Source organism: Aquarana catesbeiana, linkage group LG13 (genome assembly GCF_042186555.1).
Source record: "Aquarana catesbeiana isolate 2022-GZ linkage group LG13, ASM4218655v1, whole genome shotgun sequence".
Taxonomy (NCBI): domain Eukaryota; kingdom Metazoa; phylum Chordata; class Amphibia; order Anura; family Ranidae; genus Aquarana; species Aquarana catesbeiana.
In genome coordinates this window covers 235,794,887-235,807,149 of record NC_133336.1, presented here as the reverse complement: position 1 = coordinate 235,807,149, position 12,263 = coordinate 235,794,887, and the positions used below count along the sequence as shown (strand labels likewise).

Sequence of the window (12,263 nt, the reverse complement as noted above, 5' to 3'; positions counted from 1 at the left end):
ACAAAAGGCAAATTTTCTATCGTTCTGATTTTCAGCTGAGGTCTTCCTCACCCGCTGCTGGGAAATCATCAACAAGATGCCAGAAAAAAGAAAAAGACAAAAAACCACGACGAGGACTTTCCAGGATTCTGCGAAGTGTCATAAACTGAACTTTCCGTGACTCTACGAGGTGTCGCCAGAGAAAGTGAAACTATTTCATGTACTTCTCAAGACAAAACAGTTTCTTTCTCTTTACCTTCTGAATAGGGAACGTTTAAAAGTCCCGCTGACGCCAGCATCCTCTCCCGTATATGCTGGCCTTCAGCCATCGTAGGATGACGTCACTCCCGCGTGTTGGATTGGTGTGGCCACCGGAGGCGCTGTAATAGGCTGTTGTAGCACTGATCAAGGTAAAGGGGGGGTGGGGGTATACGACCGGCTTTCAGTCTGCTGCCGGAAACCGAGAGAGTTGCTTACACGGCACTTTGGCCATTGAGGAACAGCCTACAAGGCATTCTCCGATTGGCCAAGGTGGCGATGGTGACAACATTTGCCTGCCTCTCCACATTAGACAATCAAAGAATGCTTGTATTCAAAGTAGAAAAAAAAATAGAAGGCTCTCAGTTTCCGCCAGCCAGTTGTACCTCCCATGGAGACAAAAGTCAGACCTGGCGGCATTTTATTGACAACAGCCTATCAGGAGGGAGAGAAAAGCCTGACAGCTTGTGTGGAGCCCGGACGGCAGAGCATGTGGAGCTCGAGAAGAGAACGGCGGCAGCCCACAGGGGTCTGCAGGTAGGCAGCCTATAGGGAGCTAGATGTGGGCCTGGTGGCAGACCATGCGGAGCCCAAGGCAGGCCTGGCGGCAGAGCATGTGGAACCCAAGGAGAGAACGGTGGCAGCCCACAGGGAGCTAGAAGCAGGCCTGACAGAATGGCAGTAGCTGACAGGGGGCTGCAGTTGGGCACGGAGCAGCCTAGAGGGAGCTAGAGGTGGGCCTGGCAGCAGGCCATCCCTGGTGGTAGCCCATAGGGGGATGGAGGTGGGCCTGGTGGCAGACCATGCGGAGCCCAAGGCAGGTATGGTAGCAGGGCACGTGGAACCCGAGGAGAGAACGGGCCTGGCAACAGGCCATCCCTGGTGGCAGCCCATAGGGGGATGGAGGTGGGGATGAGCCTGCCCACGAGACGCCTGAGGGGAGAACGGTGGTAGGTGACAGGGGGCTGCAGTTGGGCACGGTGGCAGCCTAGAGGGAGCTAGAGGTGGGCCTGGCAGCAGGCCATCCCTGGTGGCAGCCCAAAGGGGGAAGGAGGTGGGCCTGCCCACGAGAAGCCTGAGGGGAGAACGGTGGTAGCCCACTTGGGTCTGCAGGTGGGCCTGGTGGCAGGGCACGTGGAACCCGAGGAGAGAACGGGCCTGGCAGCAGGCCATCCCTGGTGGCAGCCCATAGGGGGATGGAGGTGGGGATGAGCCTGCCCACGAGACACCTGAGGGGAGAACGGTGGTAGCCCAAAGGGGTCTACAGGTGGGCCTGGTGGCAGACCATGCAGAGCCCAAGGCAGGCCTGGCGGCAGAGCATGTGGAACCCAAAGAGAGAACGGCGGCAGCCCACAGGGAGCTAGAAGCAGGCCTGGCGGCAGACCATGAGGGAGCTCGAAGACAGAATGGCAGTAGCTGACAGGGGGCTGCAGTTGGGCAGGGAGCAGCCTAGAGGGAGCTAGAGGTGGCCTGGCAGCAGGCCATCCCTGGTGGTAGCCCATAGGGGGATGGAGGTGGGCCTGCCCACGAGAAGCCTGAGGGGAGAACGGTGGTAGCCCACAGGGGTCTGCAGGTGGGCCTGGTGGCAGACCATGCGGAGCCCAAGGCAGGCATGGTAGCAGGGCACGTGGAACCCGAGGAGAGAACGGGCCTGGCAGCAGGCCATCCCTGGTGGCAGCCCATAGGGGGATGGAGGTGGGGATGAGCCTGCCCACGAGACACCTGAGGGGAGAACGGTGGTAGCCCAAAGGGGTCTACAGGTGGGCCTGGTGGCAGACCATGCAGAGCCCAAGGCAGGCCTGGCGGCAGAGCATGTGGAACCCAAAGAGAGAACGGCGGCAGCCCACAGGGAGCTAGAAGCAGGCCTGGCGGCAGACCATGAGGGAGCTCGAAGACAGAATGGCAGTAGCTGACAGGGGGCTGCAGTTGGGCACGGTGGCAGCCTAGAGGGAGCTAGAGGTGGGCCTGGCAGCAGGCCATCCCTGGTGGCAGCCCATAGGGGGATGGAGGTGGGCCTGCCCACGAGAAGCCTGAGGGGAGAACGGTGGTAGCCCACAGGGGTCTGCAGGTGGGCCCAGCAGCAGCCCATTGGGGAGCTGGGGACGAGCCCATTGGGGAGCCCAGCTACAGCTGGAGAAAGAAAATCCAGGCAACGGCCTACAGGAAGCGGAAGGCGGGCAGTCAGTCACATGGTATGCGGATCGGGCACTAGCAATGCCCGCTTACAGCAACAAGGTTCCTGAAGACAGGAAGTGATGGAAAATCTCCCCCACTGAGGAGGTCTGACCTTCTCTGCTCTACTTTGAAAAAAAAAAAAAAGAAGTTTTTACTCTGCAAACAGTGTAATGTATGGGTTGGGTGAGAGCCTACCCCCCCCCCCTCCCCCACACAGGAGCCCCGTATACAATACTAGAGGAAGACAGAGATCCAACACCAGAAATATCACCAATAATAGAGAAACCAGACAGACAATCATATCTAACACTGCACAGGGGAGGGGGACATACAGAGCGGGGGGGGGGGGGTAGTGAGCAGGATACAGAGTGGGAGGCTATAGAGGGGGGGCAGTGAGGGGGATAGAGAGGCAGGTGGGGGTCAGGGAGGGGGATGCAGAGTGGGGTCAGTGAGGGGGGTACAGGGGGGGGGGGGGGAAATCGGTGAAGGGGATATGGAGGAAAGGAAAGGGGATCAGTGAGGGGGATATAGAAAGGAGGGGGGGGGATTAGTGAAAGGGATATGGAGGAAAGGAAGGGGGATATAGAGGGTAGGTTCAGTGGGGAGGGGGGGATAAAGATGGTAGGAGGGGATTCTTAGTGGAGGGTATACACAGGAGAGGAAGGGTCAGTTAGGGCAATGCAGAGTGGGGGGGGGGGGGGTCAGTGAGGGGGATATAGATGGTAAAAGGGGGGTCAGTGAGGGGGATATAGAGGGGGGTCAGTAAGGGGGGGTGTCAGTGAGGGGGATATAGATGGTAGGGGGGGTCAGTGAGGGGGATATAAAGAGCGGACAGTAATGGGGGGTGTCAGTGAGGGGGCTATAGATGGCAGGAGGGGGGTCAGTGAGGGGGATATAGAGGGGGGTCAGTGAGGGGGAGAATGATGGTAGGAGGGGGGTCAGTGAGGGGGATATAGAGAGGGGTCAGTAATGGGGGGTGTCAGTGAGGGGGATATAGATGGTAGGAGAAGGGTCAGTGAGGGGGGTCAGTAATGGGGGTGTCAGTGAGGGGGATATAGATGGTAGGAGGGGGGGGGGTCAGTGAGGGGGATATAGATGGGGGAGTCAGTTAGGGGGAGAGGGAGGGTGGGGAAATAAAGGATAGAAGGGGGTGTCAGTGAAGGGGATATAGAGGATAGGAGGGATATATAAATGGGGGGGAGTCAGTGAGGGGGATATAGATTGGGGGGGTGTCAGGGGGATATAGATGGTAGGAGGGGGGGGTCAGTGAGGGGGATATAGATGGTAGGAGGGGGGGGGTCAGTGAGGGGGATATAGATGGTAGGAGGGGGGGGGCAGTGAGGGGGATATAGATGGTAGGGGGGGTCAGTGAGGGGGATATAAAGAGCGGACAGTAATGGGGGGTGTCAGTGAGGGGGCTATAGATGGCAGGAGGGGGGTCAGTGAGGGGGATATAGAGGGGGGTCAGTGAGGGGGAGAATGATGGTAGGAGGGGGGTCAGTGAGGGGGATATAGAGAGGGGTCAGTAATGGGGGGTGTCAGTGAGGGGGATATAGATGGTAGGAGAAGGGTCAGTGAGGGGGGTCAGTAATGGGGGTGTCAGTGAGGGGGATATAGATGGTAGGAGGGGGGGGTCAGTGAGGGGGATATAGATGGGGGAGTCAGTTAGGGGGAGAGGGAGGGTGGGGAAATAAAGGATAGAAGGGGGTGTCAGTGAAGGGGATATAGAGGATAGGAGGGATATATAAATGGGGGGGGGGGGGGAGTCAGTGAGGGGGATATAGATTGGGGGGGTGTCAGGGGGATATAGATGGTAGGAGGGGGGGTCAGTGAGGGGGATATAGATGGTAGGAGGGGGGGGGGGGTCAGTGAGGGGGATATAGATGGTAGGAGGGGGGGGGTCAGTGAGGGGGATATAGATGGTAGGAGGGGGGGGTCAGTGAGGGGGATATAGATGGTAGGAGGGGGGGGTCAGTGAGGGGGATATAGATGGTAGGAGGGGGGGGGATCAGTGAGGGGGATATAGATGGTAGGAGGGGGGGGGATCAGTGAGGGGGATATAGATGGGGGGGTCAGTTAGGGGGGGAAATAAAGGATAGAAGGGGGTGTCAGTGAGGGGGATAGAGGGGATAGAGAGGATAGGAGGGATATATAGATGGGGGTTAATGAGGGGGATATAGATGGTAGGAGGGGGGGTCAGTGAGGGGGATATATAAATTGGGGGGGTCAGTGAGGGGGATATATAGATTGGGGGGGTCAGTGAGTGGGATATATAGATTGGGGGGGTCAGTGAGGGGGATATATAGATTGGGGGGGTCAGTGAGGGGGATATATAGATTGGGGGGGTCAGTGAGGGGGATATATATAGATTGGGGGGGTCAGTGAGGGGGAGGATAGGAGGGGGAATATAGATGGGGGGGTGTCAGTGAGGGGGATACAGAGGGGGGTATACACAGTAGTGGGAGAAGGGTATAGGGGGGTACACAGGAGAGGGGGGATGGGTATAGGGGGGTACGGATGGGATGGGTATAGGGGGGGTACACAGGGGATGGGATGGGTATAGGGGGGTACACAGGAGAGGGGGGATGGGTATAGGGGGGTACACAGGAGAGGGGGGGATGGGTATGGGGGGTACACAGGAGAGGGGGGGATGGGTATAAGGGGTACACAGGAGAGGGGGGGATGGGTATAGGGGGGTACACAGGAGAGGGGGGATGGGTATAGGGGGTACACAGGAGAGGGGGGGATGGGTATAGGGGGGTACACAGGTGGGGGGGGGGGTTCAGTCACCGGGGTGTCGGTCCCCTGAGCGGAGGAGGCCGGAGTCCTCAGTAGTAAACAAGTCCCGGTTGTAGGCCTCAGGCCGGCGTGGCGGTGTCTCGGTGGTGGGGTTCGGTGTCCGGGTCTCGGGGGGTCCCCGCTCTGCTCTGGGTGGGGGATGGGCCCTCGGGCCGGGTATGCGGGGTCTACACAGGGCGGGGGGAGGGGGATCAACTCATCGGATCAGCTGCAGCCATGTCCGCCTCGGCTCCTCCCCCGACTCCGCCCCTCTCAAACTCACAGTGCGCAGCTCCGCCCCGGACCAAGCCTTCTGTCCGCATGACCCGCCCTCTCCTTCACGACCGACCGTGACCCCGCCCCCTCCGCTCTAACTGGTCCTGACTCCGCCCCCATCCCCGAGTGACAGGGGGGAGGAGTCTGTTGTGTGTATGTAATGTACACCGGACACAGAGCACAGTGCGCCTGCGCCCCACACTGACATCCTCGGGGGGGATCTATGAATAATCTGTATGGGACTTTCCTTACAATGACGTGTAATGTATAGAAGAATGTCATCTCATCACCAATATATCCTGACATATCAGGAGGTGGACTGTCCTCAGAGCTATATTTATATATATATATACACACAGTGCCTGGAAAAAGTATTCATACCCCTTGACATTTTCCAAATTTTGTATTTTATTCTATTTTATTTTATTGGGATTTTATGTGATAGACAAATACAAAGTGGAAAATAATTGTGAAGTGGAAGGAAAATAAATGGTTTTCAACTTTTTTTACAAATAAATATGTGAGAAGTGTGGGGGGTACATTTGTATTAAGCCCCCTTTACTTTGATACCCCTAACTAAAATCTAGTGGAACCAATTGCCTTCAGAAGTCTCCTAATTAGTAAATAGAGTCCACCTGTGTGTCATTTAATCTCAGTATAAATACAGCTGTTCTGTGAAGCCCGCAGAGGTTTGTTAAAGAACCTTAGTGAACAAACAGCATCATGAAGGCCAAGGAACACACCAGACAGGTCAGGGATAAAGTTGTGGAGAAGTATAAAGCAGGGTTAGGTTATAAAAAAAATATCCCAAGCTTTGAACATCTCACAGAGCACTGTTCAATCCATCATCTGAAAATGGAAAGAGTATGGAACTGCAAACCTACCAAGACATGGCCGTCCACCTAAACTGACCGGCCGGGCAAGGAGAACATTCATCAGAGAAGAGCCAAGAGGTCCATGGTAACTCTGGAGGAGCTGCAGAGATCCACAGCTCAGGTGGGAGAATCTGTCCACAGGACAACTATTAGTCGTGTTCTCCACAAATCTGACCTTTATGAAGAGTGACAAGAAGAAAGACATTGGATTTTGAAATGAAAAGTTTTCACATTTACTGCGCTATGGTCTGTGTTGGTTACATTTTCAGTGTCGGTCACTAATGGTGATGATGGAGGAGATGAGATTCTGAGAACCATTTGGGAGAATCGATTTAAAGCACTGCTGAGAATTATACACGGGTCCATGTCCTCTGGGAAGAGGCCTGCAGCTTCATTTCTCATGTGGAGTCAACACTAATGTGGAGGAATATTATAACACTGATACTAACTGACACTGATAACTGACACTGACACTGATAACTGACACTGATAACTGACACTGACACTAACTGACACTGATAACTGACACTGACACTAACTGACACTGCCACTGATATTAACTGACACTAACTGACACTGATAATAACTGACACTGACACTAACTTACACTGACACTAACTGATACTGATACTGACAATAACTGACACTGATACTAACTGCCACTGATACTAACTGCCACTGGCATTAACTGACACTAACTGACAATGATACTAACTGACATTGATACTGACACTAACTGACACTGATACTAATGGATACTGACACTGATACTAACTGATAATGACACTAACTGACACTGATACTAACTGACATTGATACTGACACTAACTGACACTGTTACTAACTGCCACTAATTGACACTGATATTAACTGATACTGACAATAACTGCCACTGATACTAACTGACATTGATACTGACACTGATACTGACACTGACACTGATACTGACACTAACTGACACTGATACTAACTGACATTGATACTGATACTAACTGACACTGATATTAACTGCCACTGACACTAACTGACACTGATATTAACTGACATTGATACTGACACTAATTGACACTGATAATAACTGCCACTGACACTAACGTACACTGATACTGACACTAACTGACACTGATACTAACTGCCACTGATACTGCCACTGATACCAACTGCCACTGACACTAACTGACACTGATACTGACACTAATACTAACTGATACTGAAACTAACTGCCACTGATACTAACTGACATTGATACTAACACTAACTGACACTGATACTAACTGCCACTAATTGACACTGATATTAACTGATACTGACATTAACTGCCACTGATACTGCCACTAATTGACACATACAAACTGTCACTGATACTGACACTAACTGACAGTATCAGACGGTTCTCCGCTCTCATCCAAGCCTCGCTCTCTCCTCCTTCCTCACCTATGCGGTGCTCATTATTCCTCTGCCTTACAGGTTTCGTTTATTTATTTATTTTTTGCGGCCATACAACCACTTTAAACTACCCCGAGGATATTAGGAGGTGAGAGCAGGCTTAGGCAGGGCACCTTTTCATGTATTCATATAAACAGTATACATAAGACAAGTGAATACAAAAAGGACATTTATTAACAAACTAGATATCCAAAATTAATATATTATTTACATTTCTAAACTAAGAGGAAATTTGGAGAATATCTTAAATGTATTATTAAAATATTTAAAAATATCAGGTTCAAGAATTGTCCAAAAAACAGTTTACATCCCACATTTAGCCCATGTGGAGCTTTTCAGGAGATAAATCCATATACAGTATTACCTTGGATTAGGAGCAGAATCCGTTCCAGAAGAATGCTTGTAATCCAAAGCACTCGTATATCAAAGCGAGTTTCCCCATAAGAATCAATGGAAACTCAGATAATTTGTTCCAGTGTCACTGCTAGTGTATGCAGTACTGCATGTGGCTGGGGGGGGGGTTGTCGGAGACGCTCGGAGACACTGAAAGACACTCATAGATGCTCGGAGATGCTCAGAGGTGCTCCGAGATGGAACAGGGTGTCCCCATAGAAGTGAATGGGAGGAATCTGGACAGAGGTGATCCCATGGAAGTGAACGGAGATGCTCGGAGACACTTGGAGACTCTCAGAGACGGAACAAGGTGTCCCCATAGAAGTGAATAGGAGGAGTCTGGACCAAGGTGTCCCCATAGAAGTGAATGGGAGGAGTCCGGACAGAGGTGTCCCCATATAAGTAAACAGAGACACTCGGAGACGCTCAAAGACACTCGGAGACTCTCAGAGACACTCGGAGACGTTCGGTGACGTTCGGAGACACCCAGAGATGCTCAGAAACGCTCGGAGACACTGGGAGAAGTTCAGAGACACTCAGACACTTTCTAAGACACTCAGAGACGCTCTGGGACACTTGGGAACGGAGTGTCTCCGAGCGGCCCCAAGTGTCTCCGAGCGGCTCCGAGTGTCCTTCAGCGTCACCGGCGCCCCCGCACCTCTGGCCACATGCGGTACTGCACACCGCAGAGGCTTGAATCCTGTGAGACAACGCTCGCAAATCAAGTCAGGATTTAAAAAAAAAAACACTCGGAGACGATCGAAGACTCTCAGAGACAGACCAAGGTGTCCCCATAGAAGTGAATGGGAGGAGTCTGGACCGAGGTGTCCCCATAGAAGTGAATGGGAGGAATCTGGACAGAGATGTCCCCATAGAAGTGAATGGGAGGAATCTGGACAGAGGTGTCCCCATAGAAGTGAACGGAGACGCTCTGGGACACTTGGAGACACTCAAAGACACTTGGAGACTCTCAGAGACGGACCAAGGTGTCCCCATAGAAGTGAATGGGAGGAGTCTGGACCGAGGTGTCCCCATAGAAGTGAATGGGAGGAATCTGGACAGAGATGTCCCCATAGAAGTGAATGGGAGGAATCTGGACAGAGGTGTCCCCATAGAAGTGAATGGAGACGCTCTGGGACACTTGGAGACACTCAAAGACACTTGGAAACTCTCAGAGATGGACCAAGGTGTCCCCATAGAAGTGAATAGGAGGAGTCTGGAAAGAGGTGTCCCCATAGAAGTGAATAGGAGGAGTCTGGAAAGAGGTGTCCCTATAGAAGTGAATAGGAGGAGTCTGGAAAGAGGTGTCCCCATAGAAGTGAATAGGAGGAGTCTGGAAAGAGGTGTCCCCATAGAAGTGAACTGAGATGTTAGGAGACACTCGGAGACTCTCAGAGACTCTCAGAGACTCCCAGAGACTCTCAGAGACTCTCAGAGACTCTCAGAGACACTCGGAGACACTCTGTGACACTCACAGATACTCGGAGAAGCTCAAAGACACTCTGAGACGCTATGAAACGCTTGGTGACACTCAGAGATACTCAGAGACGCTCTGTGACTCTCAGAGACGCTCTGAAACTCTCGGTGATACTCAGAGACTCTCAGAGACACTCAAAGACGCTCGGAAATGCTCGGAAACGCTCTGTGACACTCAGATATACTCGGAGACGCTCAAAGATACTCAGGGGCTCTCAGAGACACCCAAAGACACTCGGAGACGCTCTGAGACACTCTGGAACAGAGTGTTCACGAGCGGCTCTGAGTGTCTCTGAGCGACTCCGAGTGTCCTTCAGTGTCACCGGTGCCCCCGCACCTCTGGCTACATGCGGTACTGCACACCCCAGAGGCTTGAATCCTGAGAGACAACGCTCGCAAATCGAGTCAGAATTTAAAAAAAAAACAGCTTGTATTGTGAAACGCTCGTGAAACCGCATTACTCGCAATCTGAGGTTTTACTGTAGTTTCAATTTTGGACAACTCTCTGACTTTAAAACTACCCCTCCAATGAGCAGTAAAACTCTCAATACCCATTAAAAAAAAAAAAAAAAACGTTGCGGTCGGGTCTCTATTATGAAGAAGATGGTGGTGTCCGGAGACTTTATGGCTTTTGTAGCCCTGCATTCAGTGCCCGGGGGGTTCCCCACACAAGTACTACATGCCTTGTTCTGCAGGTGATGAAAGATTTTACCGTGTATGTTTCTGAAGTGGCTTTGGAAGAGAAATCTATCATCTTCCAAACCTGACAACATCCACATTTCTAATATCCAATCAGGTTGTGAAATGTGGGGGGGGGGATCTTAGAGGGAAGATCTAGAATATTATGTACAATTCTATCTTTCAATGACGAAACGCCTCTGAAAATAACCCGAGGCTTAGGCGGGACCACGGGCCTCGAGAACTCTGTCCTTCTGTGAAATGTGCGTCCGTGTAAAATACGTTTGACAACCGTGTGCCGTGTAGAGAAAGAGGTGATCAGGGAAAAGCTAGCAATATTGTTCTCTTTTATGTTTCCGTTCTCCCGACCCCTCAATTCTCTGTCCACAGTTCTAACTTGGTCACGTGTGGCCTCCAACGCAACAGGGTCAGAGTCCTTCTCTATAAATCTATTTTTCAATATTCCCGTTTCCCCTATCGAAGTCTTCAAGGGTAGTAGAGTTCCGTCTCATACGAAGGAACTGCCCCTTGGGGACCCACTTCCAACCGAGGTCGATGGTGACAGCTTTCTCTTGAAATATATACGTGTTTTCCATCCGTGGGTTTGAAAAAGGAAGAAGTCATTAGATGGCCTTTGTCTGCTTTAATAGTGAGAAGATCCAAGAACTGTACGTCCTCCTGGGTCATCTCATAACTCAGTTTGGTACCTTGTCGGGTCACCTGAGGCCAGGTGACAGATGGACACCGTAGGGGTCAGGAGTTCACCGCTAAGGTAGTGGACCCTACGGCTTATTCCTGGGATGGAGCTCTGGGTAGGGATGGATGATCCCCCTCATCTACCCAACACTGAGGAGTGACCGTGGACAGAGCAGAAGAGACCCCCCATAATAGGTGGTCAATACTCTCTCATCTTAACTTTTGGTGGCAGTTTAGTCACAAGGTGGAGGAACCAGATTTGAGGTTGATACACGAGAACTTTTGCACATATAAGATTGCTGTGAAGGCCTCACACTGGTGTCACATTGAAGACATAAAGACTGATTTATCGAGCGCAACACATTTTTTAAATTTACTTGTTTAGGTGAGAATATCTCACGTCAGTGGGGCTGCTAATTTACATTATTTAGTCTGAGTATATTTCACAAACACAGGTTTTTTCTTGTTTTTCCCTGACACTAACTGCCACTGATACTAACTAATACTGCCAATAACTGCCACTGATACTGACACTAACTTCGACTGATACTAACTAATACTGCCAATAACTGATACTGACACTAACTGCCACTGACACTGATACCAACTGCCACTGATACTGCCACTAACTGCCACTGATACTAACTAATACTGCCAATAACTGCCACTGATACTGACACTAACTGCCACTGATACTAACACTGATACTAACTGCCACTGATACTGACACTAACTGCCACTGATACTAACACTGATACCAACTGCCACTGATACTGACACTAACTGCCACTGATACTAATACTGCCAATAACTGCCACTGATACTGACACTAACTGCCACTGATACTAACACTGACACTAACTGCCACTGATACTGACACTAACTGCCACTGATACTAACACTGATACCAACTGCCACTGATACTGACACTAACTGCCACTGATACTAATACTGCCAATAACTGCCACTGATACTGACACTAACTGCCACTGATACTAACACTGACACTAACTGCCACTGATACTGCCACTAACTGCCACTGATACTAACTGCCACTGATACTGACACTAACTGTCACTGACCATGATAACTGACACTAACTGCCACTGATACTGCCACTAATACTAACTACCACAGATACTGACACTAACTGTCACTGACACTAACTGCCACTGATACTGCCACTGATACTGACACTGTTACAAACTGACACTAATTGACACTGATACTGAC

General features: G+C 51.2%; 1 protein-coding gene across 1 annotated transcript in view; it reads right to left on the bottom strand.

Moving 5' to 3' along the window:
• DCAF8 (DDB1 and CUL4 associated factor 8) overlaps window positions 1-5,458 on the bottom strand; it is a 67,109-nt gene extending 61,651 nt beyond the window's left edge. The window contains exon 1 of the mRNA XM_073609545.1: window positions 5,203-5,458. The gene's annotated coding sequence lies outside the window, so the exon portion shown is untranslated. The remainder of the gene's footprint in view (window positions 1-5,202) is intronic.
• Window positions 5,459-12,263: the final 6,805 nt, after the last annotated feature.